At 42.8% G+C, this 14,408-nt stretch overlaps 1 protein-coding gene across 3 annotated transcripts in view; it reads right to left on the bottom strand.

The window, feature by feature from the left end:
• LOC307243172 (disabled homolog 2-interacting protein-like) overlaps positions 1-9,225 on the bottom strand; it is a 115,104-nt gene extending 105,879 nt beyond the window's left edge. For all 3 annotated transcript variants that reach the window (XM_080017835.1, XM_080017837.1, XM_080017836.1), the window contains exon 1: positions 9,086-9,225. The gene's annotated coding sequence lies outside the window, so the exon portion shown is untranslated. The remainder of the gene's footprint in view (positions 1-9,085) is intronic.
• Between the last annotated feature and the right edge of the window lie 5,183 nt (positions 9,226-14,408).

Below are 14,408 nucleotides of genomic sequence, written 5' to 3'. Positions count from 1 at the left end.
ATGCTTATAAAACACACGCCTGATAAAAAGGTCACCAAACTGGGACGACACAAACTGGGACGTTGGGTCACTCATCGAGCGTTATAGACGAGGGGGTTGAAACTTACATAACAGCTCATTAAATATGATGTTGAATACATCAAAAAACCCGAGCAGCACAAATTATAATTTTTCATCAATCAGCACGAGCGCAGCCCAAATGGCAAAGATTTTATCCAAATTATAATCACTCGGGGTGCCAACTGCACAGAGGTTTGTACGTGCTGTTGTTAGATTGAACATCGTGGGTTGCGAGACTTCATGACTTTTTTTTTAGGGGTCACCAGCCAAAAAGGGTGAGAATTACTGCTCCACTGTGGATCGACTGCACAATAATGAAGCTTGAAGCTGAACATTGGACAATCATTTAATCTACAATATTACTACAATCATGAACATTTAATCTCTAATATAAATCAATAGTATGTAATATACATTTTGGGATTATTTTAGATGTAGAACTTCTGTGTTTTATTGTGTCTGTTTTAAAGTGATGTATTAATGAGTCAGGCTCATCAATATGTAAACACATCATTCATTACCAGTCAGGGGTAGTGTCACCCCCCCCCCCCCTCTATCTCTCTCTCACAAACACACACAGACACACACACGCGTGCGCACACGCACACTGACACGCACGTACGCACGCACACACGCATACACACACACACACACACACACACACACACACACACACACACACACACACGCACACACACATACATTCACACACAATGAGTTTAGCCATGCGCTACTGCCATTAAAGGGACAATGTTAGGATTACACCATTGAATGGCCTACATTCTGTTGTTGGCATTCCAAGTAAACGCTTACACAGGGAAATCAGTTTTAATCAATCCTCAGCAGATCTTCCTCACACACAAACATTGCGTCCAATGACAAAACAACATGAGCTGCGACGGGGAAACAGCAGTGTAATCTGGTCCCGTGTGAGTGGGAAAACATCCAGAAACACACACTCCCAAATGCACCAGAGTACATTGCCCCTACCTGCCTGCATGCTTGGATATGGGCTTATAAAAACACACACACACACACACACACACACACACACACACACACACACACACACACACACACACACACACACACACATACACACACACACACACACACACACACACACACACACACACACACACACACACACACACACACACACACACACACAGTCTCCTCAGTGATCCTGGTGTTGTTTCATTTCAAGTACAGGGCAGGTCCCTTACTTCCACATCAAATGACCACGAGTGCAGGAGGGGTGAAGAGATTGTATGTGTATGTGGCTGTGTATGTTGTGGCAGGCTAACGTGGAAGAGAGAGAGAGAGAGAGAGAGAGAGAGAGAGAGAGAGAGAGAGAGAGAGAGAGAGAGAGAGAGAGAGCGAGAGATAGACTTTGACTTTTAAGGTTCCTTTATTTGCAGTAAGTCATGTCACAGCAGCAGCAACTTGATCACGAAGGAACCATAAAAGCACAACAAAAACCAGAGACAAATCAGTCAGCTGGTAATTAGGCAACAAGAGTACAGACATCCCTCTTCAGAGAGGGAGAGAGGGGGGGGGGTGGTTTTATAGGTAGGAAAACACCATGCCATTAGTGGGACTGGAACACTTCAATTATCCTCTGCTCTCGGTCCATTCCTGAGCTTTTTAACATCCCCCTCTCTCTCTAACATGCATGTTGTAAGAACAAAAAGTGGGCCTGGTTGGCTGTGCAGTTGGCCCAGGAGCCTGTTAAAACATCTTCCCCAACCCACCCAGTAGGTCCTTTTGACACCATAGAGAGAGAAACAAGACAAACTTTCTCTCTTAAACCTCTCCAACAAAAACAAAAAATCGAGTTCAATGCAATGCTTGTGTCGATCTGTGTGTAATTGTGTCTGTGTTAAAGATTTAAATTGTGCAATTTTCTGCAGAACTGCATTAATTAAATATATCCACGTGCATATATATACATACACTGTGAGGTGCAAGCTCTTGCAGTGCTGTCTTGCAGAGTCAGAGTTCTCAATTATAATCATTGAATCTTTTAGTGTTTTGGATTGTAAAGAGGTGTGAAACCAAAACAGATAAATCCTGTATGGAAAAACAAATATTAAGTCTTTTAAATCTCTTATCCACCATTTCATTAGTTTGGATAACATTCAGTCTGAATATCACTGGATTTTCACATGTACAAGCTTGGTGGTTGAAGATGTTTGAACAGAGGTCAGAACTAAACATGCAACACTTGACATGCAAACCTCAAAAAACTGGACGAATTTTGCTTACTTGCACACACACACACACACACACACACACACACACACACACACACACACACACACACACACACACACACACACACACACACACACACACACACACACACAAAATGGTATTTCCCACATTTCCCCATGTACCTTTTGCACCGGTTTCTCCAACTGACACTGACTCAAATATTCCGATTTCTATTGACTTCTGAAAATAAAATGGAAAAAGCAAAATGTATTCACTTTGGGGCTATAATTTTTTGTGGTTGTATAGCTCTAACTCTCTTTAAATTGAGGAACAATAACAACAGGAAGGTTATCAAGTTAGACTAGATATATAATATACCAATAGATGAGCCACTCCTCTGTCTATCTTATCCAACCATAAAGGACCTGTCTTGTGTCTGTATGTCTGTCTGTCTGTCTGACTCTCTATTCTTCAATTACCTTGACAACCGGTCATCCGATCTACTTCACACTCGGTGGGTGTATTGCTGGGGACCCAAGGATATGCAATGTTGAATTTGGTACAATTTGGACACGCGACACATGAATTATTTATAAACTTTCAATGAACAGCGAAAAGCGAGCCAGCAGGGGGCGGGGCTTCAGGGTTCTGCGACTGAGTCATGGAGACTTTCAAAGTCTTTTCATCTTCCATTGTGAAACACAGGACTGAATGATTGACATTTTGTTGGACTGTGCCATTAAAGTGTCTTAGAAATTCTTGAATTTTGAACGGGCATGCACTAGTCTTACTATAAAGGAAGGAATCTCTGTCTGTCCAATCTCTGGCTGTCTTTCTGTCTGTCTGTCCTTCAATTATCTCGACAACTGTTCATGCGATCTTCTTCACACTTTGCAGGTGTATTGCTGGGGACCCAAAGACATGCGGTATCAAATTTGGCGCACATTGGGCACGCTACACGTGTAATATTATTAACATTTTTGTAAAAAAGCGACTCAGCTCGTGGGGCGGGGCTTCAGGGCTCTGCAACTGAGTCAGTTACATCTGCAGTGTTCCAAACAGGCATGTTTTGAGCGGGAATTGCACTCGTTGCTCTAATTTTCTCTTTAATGAGTAGACCCCCAGAAAACTAATGCCATAGGTCTATAATTCCAGTGTCACGTTGCTGTTCTTGACAGCACAAACCTCTCACTATGCTTGAAACTTTCAACAAAGTTTAAAAGCTCCGTCGACTCCAGATGAAAGCCAGCTAACTTGTTTCATGTCTTTGAACGGATTCAAAAGATGCCATTTATCATAAACAACTATCAAACTCATAAATATTCACACAACCTCGGCGGGGGCCATGTTGTGAAATCAGCTGGAAGGATCTGAGGCCTCGCAGCGTTTCCAATCAAGAAATGAACTGATAAATTATTAATGTTGACTAAAACTGTTGCACTCAAATGCATACTTCACTTATGCTGAGCTCAGACTATGTCATTCTGGCCTGATTCTCCGCTCACCGACAGGTTTTTGGAGAAAGCTGAGCAACGCCCCAGATCGGAGGCAAATCATAGCGCGCTACCGTGAGCGACAAGCGCCTGGTGTGAACTGCTCACAACACGATCTGACTGCTCGCCGAGCACTCATGGATGGCCCGCCGACGCTGGCGAGGTATCAGGCAGGTTTAATACCCGGTCGTGTCGGGATCGACTTGGGAGTGACGCAAGGAGCTACAGCCAATGAGAGAAAACACTCAGTGGGGGGATTCAAAAAGGAGAGACGGGGAGACGGCAGTGCACGGAGCAGCAGCCAGAAACATAGATACCTTTTCTTATCTAGATGGTATGGTATGGAATATATTTCTTATTTAAATTCTGCTTTTATTCAGGTTTTTTTTACAGTGATCAACAATATAATAAAAATAAATAATCCTGTCCCGCGCATGGTCTTGCGTCATTTCCGGTGTCAATTCTCGCGTGTGTTTGAAACAAAAAGTCGTTTAGAGACCCGGCAGATTTGTCAGGGATTCCTCCTGTCGAAAGATCCTGTAATGTGTGACCCCTGTCCCCAATCAGTCATGTAGGTGTGAAACCACAAGACTGCAAGATTCCCCATCACAAGGCGGAAAGTTGTGTAGTGTGAACAGTACAGCGATCTGACGACTTTGAGGGTCGTGTGCACATGACATTACAGAAAGAAGAGGACGTTCAAAAACTATAGGGGAAGGAAAGAATGTCGGGAGGATATTCTTTTAAATTCTCCTTTTACGGAACCCAAATTAGTTACCCACATACACTGGAACACAAATGATCATCATGGCCAACTGTGGTCCTAATTCAGACTTTATTTCACTATAATATGCTTATAACATTATATTTGGTACTGTATAGGCAGTATAATGGCTGTTTGTATTGTCTTGATATTCCAAATGTGGTGTAATTATGTAACTTAATAAACACAATGGATAATTCATGACGATGATTAGACATATATTTCAGGACTGATAGGAATGTAAAAAACAATTGTAAACACACACACACATGCACGCACGCACGCACGCACGCACACACACACACACACACACACACACACACACAGTGTTTCCTCCTGTGGGACAGAGTTAACCTGTTGATGGTGTGGGAAGGTAAAATGCCAGACTGAAACAGAAAACAGGAAATTAGGCAAAGTGAATCCCTCTTCCGATGGTTCCTTCCCCCCTGATACCTACATCACTTCCCGTCAGAAATACATCTTGTGCTCCCCCACTGATTGCTCTCACACACACCCAGAAAGTCAGTCAATCTCAAATCCTCAAGTTTCTTCCCCTTGGCCTTTGACGACTAACTGTAAGGAAATATCAAAGTCTGTAGCTAAAGACAGAGTGACAGACAGACAGACAGACAGACAGACAGACAGATAGACAGATAGATGAATGGATAGACTCTCAGATTCGTCTACATGAATTGGGGTGTTTATGTGTGTGCCTATGTGTCTATGTGTGTATGTGTGAGTTCATACCAAGACTGAACCAATCATTTATCACAGCGTAGTGGATACTACTGGTGCATTCTACACTGTTTACACATTTAGATATCAACAGCACACAAAAACACCAAACAAAAACACACACACACACACACACACACACACACACACACACACACACACACACACACACACACACACACACACACACACACACACACACACACAATAATTGTGTCTCATCTCATCTTGTGTGACTCACGCCACTAAAGTCCCATACAGTTGAAAAACAAGCTGTGCAGCCCTGGCCTTTCTTAGGTCTCTGTAGTTTATCATTACATACCATTTATTGAGGCTGCCGGGAAGACAGGTTGGCTATGGCGGACAGGGCAAGAGAGAGGGACAAACAGAGAGAGGGAGGAGGGGGTCTTCCACCATTGAGGCCAAATTAAAGTTTGTTTAGAGAGCATGCTCTATGTTAAAGAATTGCAGTGTCCTGTGTCAACTTAACAAGACAGGCTGAGGTCACTGCACAGCCGACCTGCTTTTACAGTTAGAGGACGCTCCCCAGAAATCAAAACTAAGAACCATTTCTGCTCCAAAACTGTTGTTTAAAAAGACATAAATGCATAAGACACAAATGTATTATGTGATGTACCCATTGCAAAATACACAGAGGTGCCTGTTGCATACTGTCTTAACTTCGGATTAAAATGTTTAGATAGCGAAGCAATATTTTGGTCGTAGGACCTTCATCGGGCAAACACCATATCTGGCAAACCTTCTCCTACGCCCTGTCTCTCCACATAATCTAGTTTTTCCTTCATTCCCCGTTCACAAGCACGTGCCCGTATCTCCATATCTTATCCATTGCCATTTGTGTGTTAATATATCCGATGAAAGAGCTAACTGAAATAACCTGCCAAAATGCCCATATGTGCCATGTGCCAACGGCTGTTAAAATAGGACAATTCACGTATTAACGCTGAAGAAATTTAATTTAAATTATTGAGGCCTCTTTCTTCTATTACCCTTCAATAACTTTTCCTTTGCAATATAAAATCTTTTAACCAGGATCTGAGAAGGCTCGAGTACGCTCATGGCGATGGCTGTTAATCAGAAGAAACTTGCCCAACAGCACAGTTTCCAATTTTTCCACATAACAAAAGTTTCACAATGGCTCGTTCACCTGACATGTCCCTGCTTAATCGACATACATGAAAACACAGGGCTAAAACTGCTCAGCTGACTTAAAGGGAGGTTGACTCACAATGATCAAGACATAAGGCGTAATGTTAAAAGATACACTTCACATCAATGCTTCTTTTGACTTCATTGGCTAACACTGCATATGGTCCTTTTCGGTCTTACTTCTGTAAATTGCATGGAAGATTATATATATTATCCAAACGAGGTGTCTGGTGAACTCAACATATCTTGTGGCAATCATCCAATCAAAATACATTTTGCAAAAAGTTGTTTTTACAGGCAACGTCCCCTGGGATTGTGTTTTAAAATACAAACTAAGTAACCAAGTCATGCAAAGTTTCATATCTGTCAACCAAATTGAATTGAAATGGAGTTCAAGCCATTTCCCTTGTAGAATCTGAGAGGGGAAATGCTTGCTGCATACATCCGTACATACTTTTATTGTAATCTGTCAAAATAGGAGTAGAGGAAATTCAGTTGCGAAACGGACCTCAAGAAACATCAAGAAACAAATGGTCCAGAAATGATTCATACAAAATGAAAACTGAGAGACGAGGAGAGACTTGATGGAGGAGAGACGTCTCTGTGACCAGTCTTAAATTGGAAAATATCGACTATAATAATAATCGGCTTAGGATGAGCTACCAGTTATACAGGTACATCATAGGGCACTACTACCAAGCAGCTACATTAAAAATATGGTACTTCTACTTGTAAAGGTTGTATTAAAATAAGCCTTGGAGTTTGGATCCTTGGCCGAGATTATTACGTTCATATAAAACAAAGTGAATCACTTTTCATTGGTAATATACTAAGTAATTATAAGTATTTGTAATATTTTGGACAGAGATGAGGAACTATAGTTACAGGGCCTGAAACCTCAATAAACAAACAGAAAAACAGTTGTTTCAGCCCCTTCAGGGTTAAAGGCTTAATAAACTAATACTAAAAGCTTTATTACGCTCATAAGATTTTATTCTCATAAAAGCCGTTGTGTTTGAGCATGTTTGTTATTGTCAAAAGCATTTCAAGTGAGCATGGGTCAGAGATAGGTGATGGGACTGATAATGGGCGATTTCCTGGGAAACCGTTATCTTTGCAGCCAACCAGTGTCTCAGCTGTTTATCAAAGTTGTCGATCAGGTGGTCATCACTATCTGGACTCCTTCCTCACACCAAAATCACAATTAACAATTAAATATGCTATAGTGCAAAATACTTTTTTTTAACTTCAATGTGGCAAAAACATTGTCAATCACATTATTTAAATTGTAATAAGAAAATCTATCTCATATTGTGAATGCTGCAATCACAACTCTTACTAAGAGTATTAAGGAGTTAGAGTTTCATCTGTTCTTGTCCAGCTCAATCCTGACCTTTAACATCTATTTATCTATCTCTTCCTAGCTATCGCTCCCTATCTTTCTCTCTCTCTCTCTCCCTCCCTCCCTCGTCATTCCCTACGCAGACTCCCCCTGCCCTTCACTGACACTGTCACCTTGGGAATGCCGCTCCAGCAGACGGCCTCTAATTCACGCTCAGCGCTCCCAGTAATCCCTCTGCTCCGGCTGCTCTGAGCCGACTTCCTTCCCCACAGCTGCTGGTCAGCCCCGCTCGCTCTAATAATAGGACAACAATGATCTCCCCACGCCCAGGCAAACACCACACTGTAAAACTCCACAAATGTATAGAAAGGTCCATTGATAGAATGTGGACTAGAAGGACACGTGACTTACTGTATAGTATATTTCATATTGCTCCTGTAATGTCATTAAATTGGGACACATACGGCCCTTTAAGTCGCTGTCATACATACTGCTGTGTGCTGGCAAATTTTTGCACAATATCAACGCATGTTGGCGGAGGAAAGGCGACGGAGCTCCATGCTGAATCTGTGGCATGAAAAATCTGCGGTAGAAGCGAACGTCCGGTGTAATCATACAGCACGGAGGTAAATGATGCCTGGATCACATGACAGGAGTCAAAAAACACCTTGCGTCATTCTGTCAGCGCTGTGGAGATGTAAGATGCAAATATCCAACATTTTAAGCGAGTGTAACCTCTCCGCTGCATGGCTGCCTCAGCCTTGTGTCTCACACACACGCACACACACACACACACACACACACACACACACTTAGACATTGGGCAAAAGGGTCCGTAGGTGTAGGAAGTAACTTTTGGAGCTAGGGGACTAGAATTGTTTATCCACAAATAACTCCACAGTATCCCCTGCTGTCTCACGTCCAAAGGTAGAGTGAAAAAAACAACCCGTTACAACTCTTTGTTTCCGGACTTCTCCCTCCACGCTCCCTCTCTCTTTGAAGGGAGTTTGTTCCCTCTGTTTGAACGACCGCTTTCCATTATTTTCCGTGATCTTTGTTCAGCAGACGGGTGTGTAGGTGGCAGTGTTGTTGTCCCCCGGCACGTGAAAAACACCCATCGACACCTCCTCCTGTGCTCCTTCTCCCTCCCTCCGACATTCCACCACAGAGAGCAATCCCAGTGAAAAAGCGACCACAACTTCACAACACTTTGGACGTGGCCTTGCTCTGCTAACACCCACCCCCACCCCCAGCCCCATCGTTGGTCTCATACATCAACAAAAGCGGTGAAATCACAGTGCTCACCTCCTCAGATCAGGTCCCACTCCAGCAGGGAAAACAGGAGGAGTCCCATTCTTAATCCATACAAAAAGTTCCAACTAAAAAGGTTTCTCGTGCCGCCTCTCACTCTCCTGCTTTCTCTGGTTCTACTCACTCGTTCTGACTGCAGTAGCTGTGGAGCCCTGAGAAACTGTGTGTGAGCTTGTGCATGTGTACATACATAAGCATATGTGTGTGTGTGTGTGTGTGTGTGTGTGTGTGTGTGTGTGTGTGTGTCTGTGTGTGTGTGTGTGTGTGTGTGTGTGTGTGTGTGCAGTGTCTCATGCACTCCTGCAGGAGCATTGAGTTGGGTTCAGCCCCCCCCCCCACCCTCACCCTCCCCCTCCCCTGCTGAAGCTTTGAGAGTGAACCCTCACAAACACAGAGGGCAGAAGCAGAGCGCTCTCTTTCCCTTCTCTGCTTCTCCCTCTCTTTCCTCTGCACTTCTACCAGTGTCTGTAACTCCTCTTTCTCTCCCCCTCGCTCATATAAGTGAGCGAGTGCGAGACTGTGTGTGTGTGTGTGTGTGTGTGTGTGTCTGTGTGTGTGTGTGTGTGTGTGTGTGTGTGGGGGTGTGCGTGCGTGCGTGCACGGGAATGCTGTTGTGCTTCAATGCCTCAGGCTCAGAGGAGGAGGAGGAGGAGGAGGTGGGGTTTCGATCCCATGGAGTTAAATTCCTGCTGCAGAACCAACCAATGGGAGACGTTGTTGCGGTTTACCAAAAACCGCAGGGCCTGGCCAGTCCTAACTCCAACACTCCAGCTTTAAAGCATTAGCTGAAGTTTGCCATAAGTTAAGGCTCGCCTCGTGGATAAAACAGCCCATAATATTGTAGCCATAGTACCCAAAGTACAGCAAGTGGCTTCTAATTTTAGTTCTAGCCTCCCATTTTACACGACTAAGAATATATCCTTAACTTTGTGCCAGATATGACTTTTTACATTTACTGGATCAATCTGAAATCTACCACGCCATCAATTCACAATGACACAGTTTCCATGTTATTGAGAAAATAAAACAAAATATTATTATGACAATATTACTGTTCAGGAAAACACACTGCGAGCCATGTCACAAGTGGCAGACAATGTTTTTTTTCTCTTTCCTTTGCAGCCGTCTGCCTGCCCAAGTCCCCAAACAAAAAACAGGAAAATGAGTGTTTTCTGTCTGCTGAGGAGGAGCTGCGGCAGAGTTTTGCATACCACCTTCCCGCCTTCCTGCCTCTGATCAACGGTTTCATGTTTCTGCTTCAGTCCTCACCCGGCGGAGAAAGACATTTGTCCACAGAAGTGACAGACTGTCCTCACCACCCCTCCTCCTCCTCTTCCTCCTCCTCCTCCTCACACCTGCTTCCAGGCACAATCCCCAGTTTAGTTCCCCCCCCCCTCTCTTTAACCCCCCCGCCCACTGAATTTAATCAAAATTACGTCCCTAGGCCTCAAAATTGGTTCCTTTTCCACAGCAACAAGTATTTTTTTATATACGGTATTTGTGGCAGCGTGCACCATGCACTTGGTCTTTCTTTAGATGGTTCCCCATGTTACTACTATATTATGGAAACAGAAAAGTGACTTTGGATTATCTATACATGCTTCCAAAACTCGGCTTTTTCAGCGTCACATCCAACTAGGTGTTCTATACTGTGTGGTAAATCAAATCAAAGTTCACACAATGTGATAGATATTGTTTTTTATGTTTACAGTTTGTAATCATTTCATGTACACCTGTTTTAATCCAAGTGCAACAGCCCATTCACTTTGTCCAATGGGTGTATTGTATATTCTGAATCGGTTAGGACCTTCATTAAACTATGGATAGCAGCGAGGCAGAAGAACAAAGGGAGATCATTCATTTGGCAAGATTGACAAACAACTCTACTGAAATGTCTGAACATGTTTCATTGCAAACGAGGGTAATCAGTCTGTCACAATAACTAGTCAACGTTTAGCTGCAATGTTGGCCCTGTCAAATACGTCTCAAAATGTTGCCCAGTTTATAACCAGCCCCCGGTGGAGAGAAGAAAGAGCGTGAGAGGATGATGGTATGTGGCCTATAGAGTTACAGGGAGACACAAAGAGAAGCAGTTAGGTCAGTTCCTCCAGGCAACTGTGATGCACCTCTCCTCCTGTCGCGCCCTCTCTTCCCCTGTCTCCAAATCCTCTGTTCTCTCACTATATATTTGGTTGGCTCTCAGTTTGTTTGTTCATGCCAGCGAATGTGCGAAAAGTTATTGTGAGTGTACTGTATATTGAGTGAGTGTATATAATTCCAAAGAGTCCAAAGATTCTCATGGCGGTGGTGGTGGGGTGTACATGTGGAAGGCATCCTTTAATAGGATGGGGAACCATTCTATGTCCTGAGAAAGGATATAGCAGTACATACTTAATTGTTGACGGAGGAGTTAAAAAACAAGTGCATGCTGAATTGATGTAGAAGAGCGTCAATATGAGGACATCACAGGATCAGCATAAACATACCCCCACCGGGGGCCTTGGGAGAGAAGGGACTGTCCAGCAGCATGTTGCCATTGTGCTGCACAGCATATGAGCAAATGAACCATGTAGCCCTGTCTTACAACTTGAGGTCCAGTAAATCTCAAGGCTAAAAAGTGGCATTCCTGTGTGCAGTGGCAGAATTCTTTCTGGGATTTGTGTGAAGAAATCTGAAGAATGCGGGGCCATGCCACTGGATACATTTGTATGACAATTAGCTTCAATCAATGGTTTCTTCAAACAAGCGGTGACAGGGATGCACACTCAAATTCTCCTCATACACGCCAAGTTTAGAATCATTTAGGCGTAAGCAACTATGTAAAATTTATTTATACAGCACTTTTGCAGACAACAATAGTAAAGTGCTTCACAGAAATATTAAATTAGAGGGTGAATAAAAGTAAGGCATGGTCCCCTTTGTATTGAACCTAGACTTCAGAAACTATAAATGCTTTTGGTTCAAGGATCTTGATGACCTCAGTGCTATATAGCGGGTTAAAAGATCAGAGGTTTTTGGGTGGGGACATACCATGGACCAGAGGGATTTGAATGTGGTCAAAAGGATCTTAAAGCAAATTCTAAATCAAACTCAAGGCCTGAGTAAGGAGGCCAGAAACGGAGTGGTATGATCTCTACTTTTGGGCTTTGTCAGAAGTTTTGCTTCGACGTTCTGAACCAGCTGAAATCTAAAAATCTAAAAATTGCACACCCGCTTGGACAAAAAACAGATGGAAGCTATAATTTGGCGAGGGACCATATCCAGATTTGTCAGTATTCAGTTATTCAGTATTCACTAACACTACTACAGACATAGAACAAAGACAACAGTGTAGAGTGTCTAAATTTTAAAGATGAGGAGGTTTGATCCAACAATATAAATAGGTGTCATCTGCATAACAGTGGTGGGAATCTTAAACTGACAAATAATGAATGAATAAATACAATTGGACCAAGCCTTGAGCTTTGCGGTGCCCCATAGCTACTGGTCAGTCAGATTGAAATTGATTGACTTTTTAATTCTCAACTATTTCTGATAGTTGTATGAGGCAATGGAACGCTTGGCATTTGGTTTGAAATTACGACTGGGAGGGAAGGAAATTAAAACACAACACAACGTGTTAAAAACTGGGTGTAATACCTTCAAAAGTTTCTCTGAACAATGAGATGGTGAATTATCTCCTCCCCAGGAGGACAAATACATAAAAAAAGAAGCGTGTGGTGAATATAGGCCGACATCTCTTGTTGGTGAAGGCCTAAATTTGTGAAACACAGTGAACTGGGTCCTATTTAACCCGATGATCACATTAACATCTCATCCTGTGGGAGAAGACTGCCTTTTTTTCCCTGCCAATGAATATTTTATTTGCGGCGTGTTTTACGACCTAAATGCCCCTGTAGTGACATTAAAATCTTCTGGATTTCTATCCGAGCGGGGGAACCTTCAATCACCCAGGAAAGCTGACGCAGTGAAACCTCCGACTTTGTGCTTTCTCCATACAGTAAATCTCCTGGGCCGCCCCGAGACGTCGCCTTCTGACCGCAAAAATGTGCATTGAAAGTCCAGGAAGAAAAACAGACTGAAGCAGGTGGGATTTCTATCCAACTATTTGCATGCAAATTCTAAATTCCTGCATTTATGCTCGCTTGCTTCAATATAGAGAAGATGTGCGATAGCGACCGTTCCACTTCTCGTCTTCTGTTTTCTTTGACAGATACAGTTGAATCTGACCATACAGCTGCTCTACAACTTCTCCGGAGACAAATATCTCTTTACCTCTATATTTTCTTTTGCCGACTTTTTGATGGAAACAACATTTTTGTCCAATCTTTTACTGAGTAATTGAATGCTAAAAAAAACCAAAACAGAATCTTATTGCTTAAACATCTCGGGCTTGTGTAACCTCTGAGAATAAGGCTAAGTACTTCATACTGGTAACCAAGTCATAATTCGTCAGTTAAAAATAGAATGTAGAAAACATTGTGTTGACCCAAGTTTGTTTTTCGATACTCAACCCCAAAAGGCATCTGTATGTATTGTAGTTTTAAGTAAATATGCAGGAATGTGAGCAGCGGCCACTTTGGCGACAAAGGCAGTTGTGTTTGGCACGCGGGGTCGGATCGGTGCCACGCGCACTCCCCATGACAATTGCTTTTCTCAAATCATTTCAATGGGGGACTGACTTGTTACAGCTTCAACTTACCAACCCAGAGTCCATAAACGGCACATCATTGTAGACCTCCACTCTGTCAATAAAAAGGATGTGGAAACACAAATCTGCGCTGTAACGTATTACGAACACACAGCATGACAACGTTCAGATGTAAATACATCCTTAGAGCAGTGATCCTCAAATGGGGGTACTCATCCCTCTAGGGTTACTGCAGGGGGTACTCGGAAAAAAAAAAAATTAAAATTTTATATATATATATTTAATTTTTTCTAAATCGTTATAAAAAATATATAAAGTATATGCTGTATATTGTAGTAACCCAAGGGGATAGGCTCAGACCTTTTGGTTATGTTGGTGCAATGGATTATGGGTCCGGACATGTTATGTGTTTCCATTGTGTTTTATTACATGTTTTTAACATTTGGGATATTTTGTTGGCTTTGGGCTTTGTTGTTTGTGTTGGGGGGTGAAACAGAGTGCGTTGACTGTTGTTGTTGACTAGGACAGGACCATGACGTTGACTGACGTAGCCGGTTATGGCCACAGGAGTTGTCAGAAGTGGGATATGGAACAAATTAATTGAGAGCGCTGTAAAATAGCAGAGGCGATGTGTGGTTCTACCGACCTGCCGTGCAGGAGTCAAGC

The sequence above is a fragment of the Zeus faber genome, assembly GCF_960531495.2.
Source record: "Zeus faber genome assembly, chromosome: 17".
Classification (NCBI taxonomy): domain Eukaryota; kingdom Metazoa; phylum Chordata; class Actinopteri; order Zeiformes; family Zeidae; genus Zeus; species Zeus faber.
The sequence above is the reverse complement of the archived record's forward strand: the minus strand, read 5'-3'. Positions and strand labels throughout refer to the sequence as shown.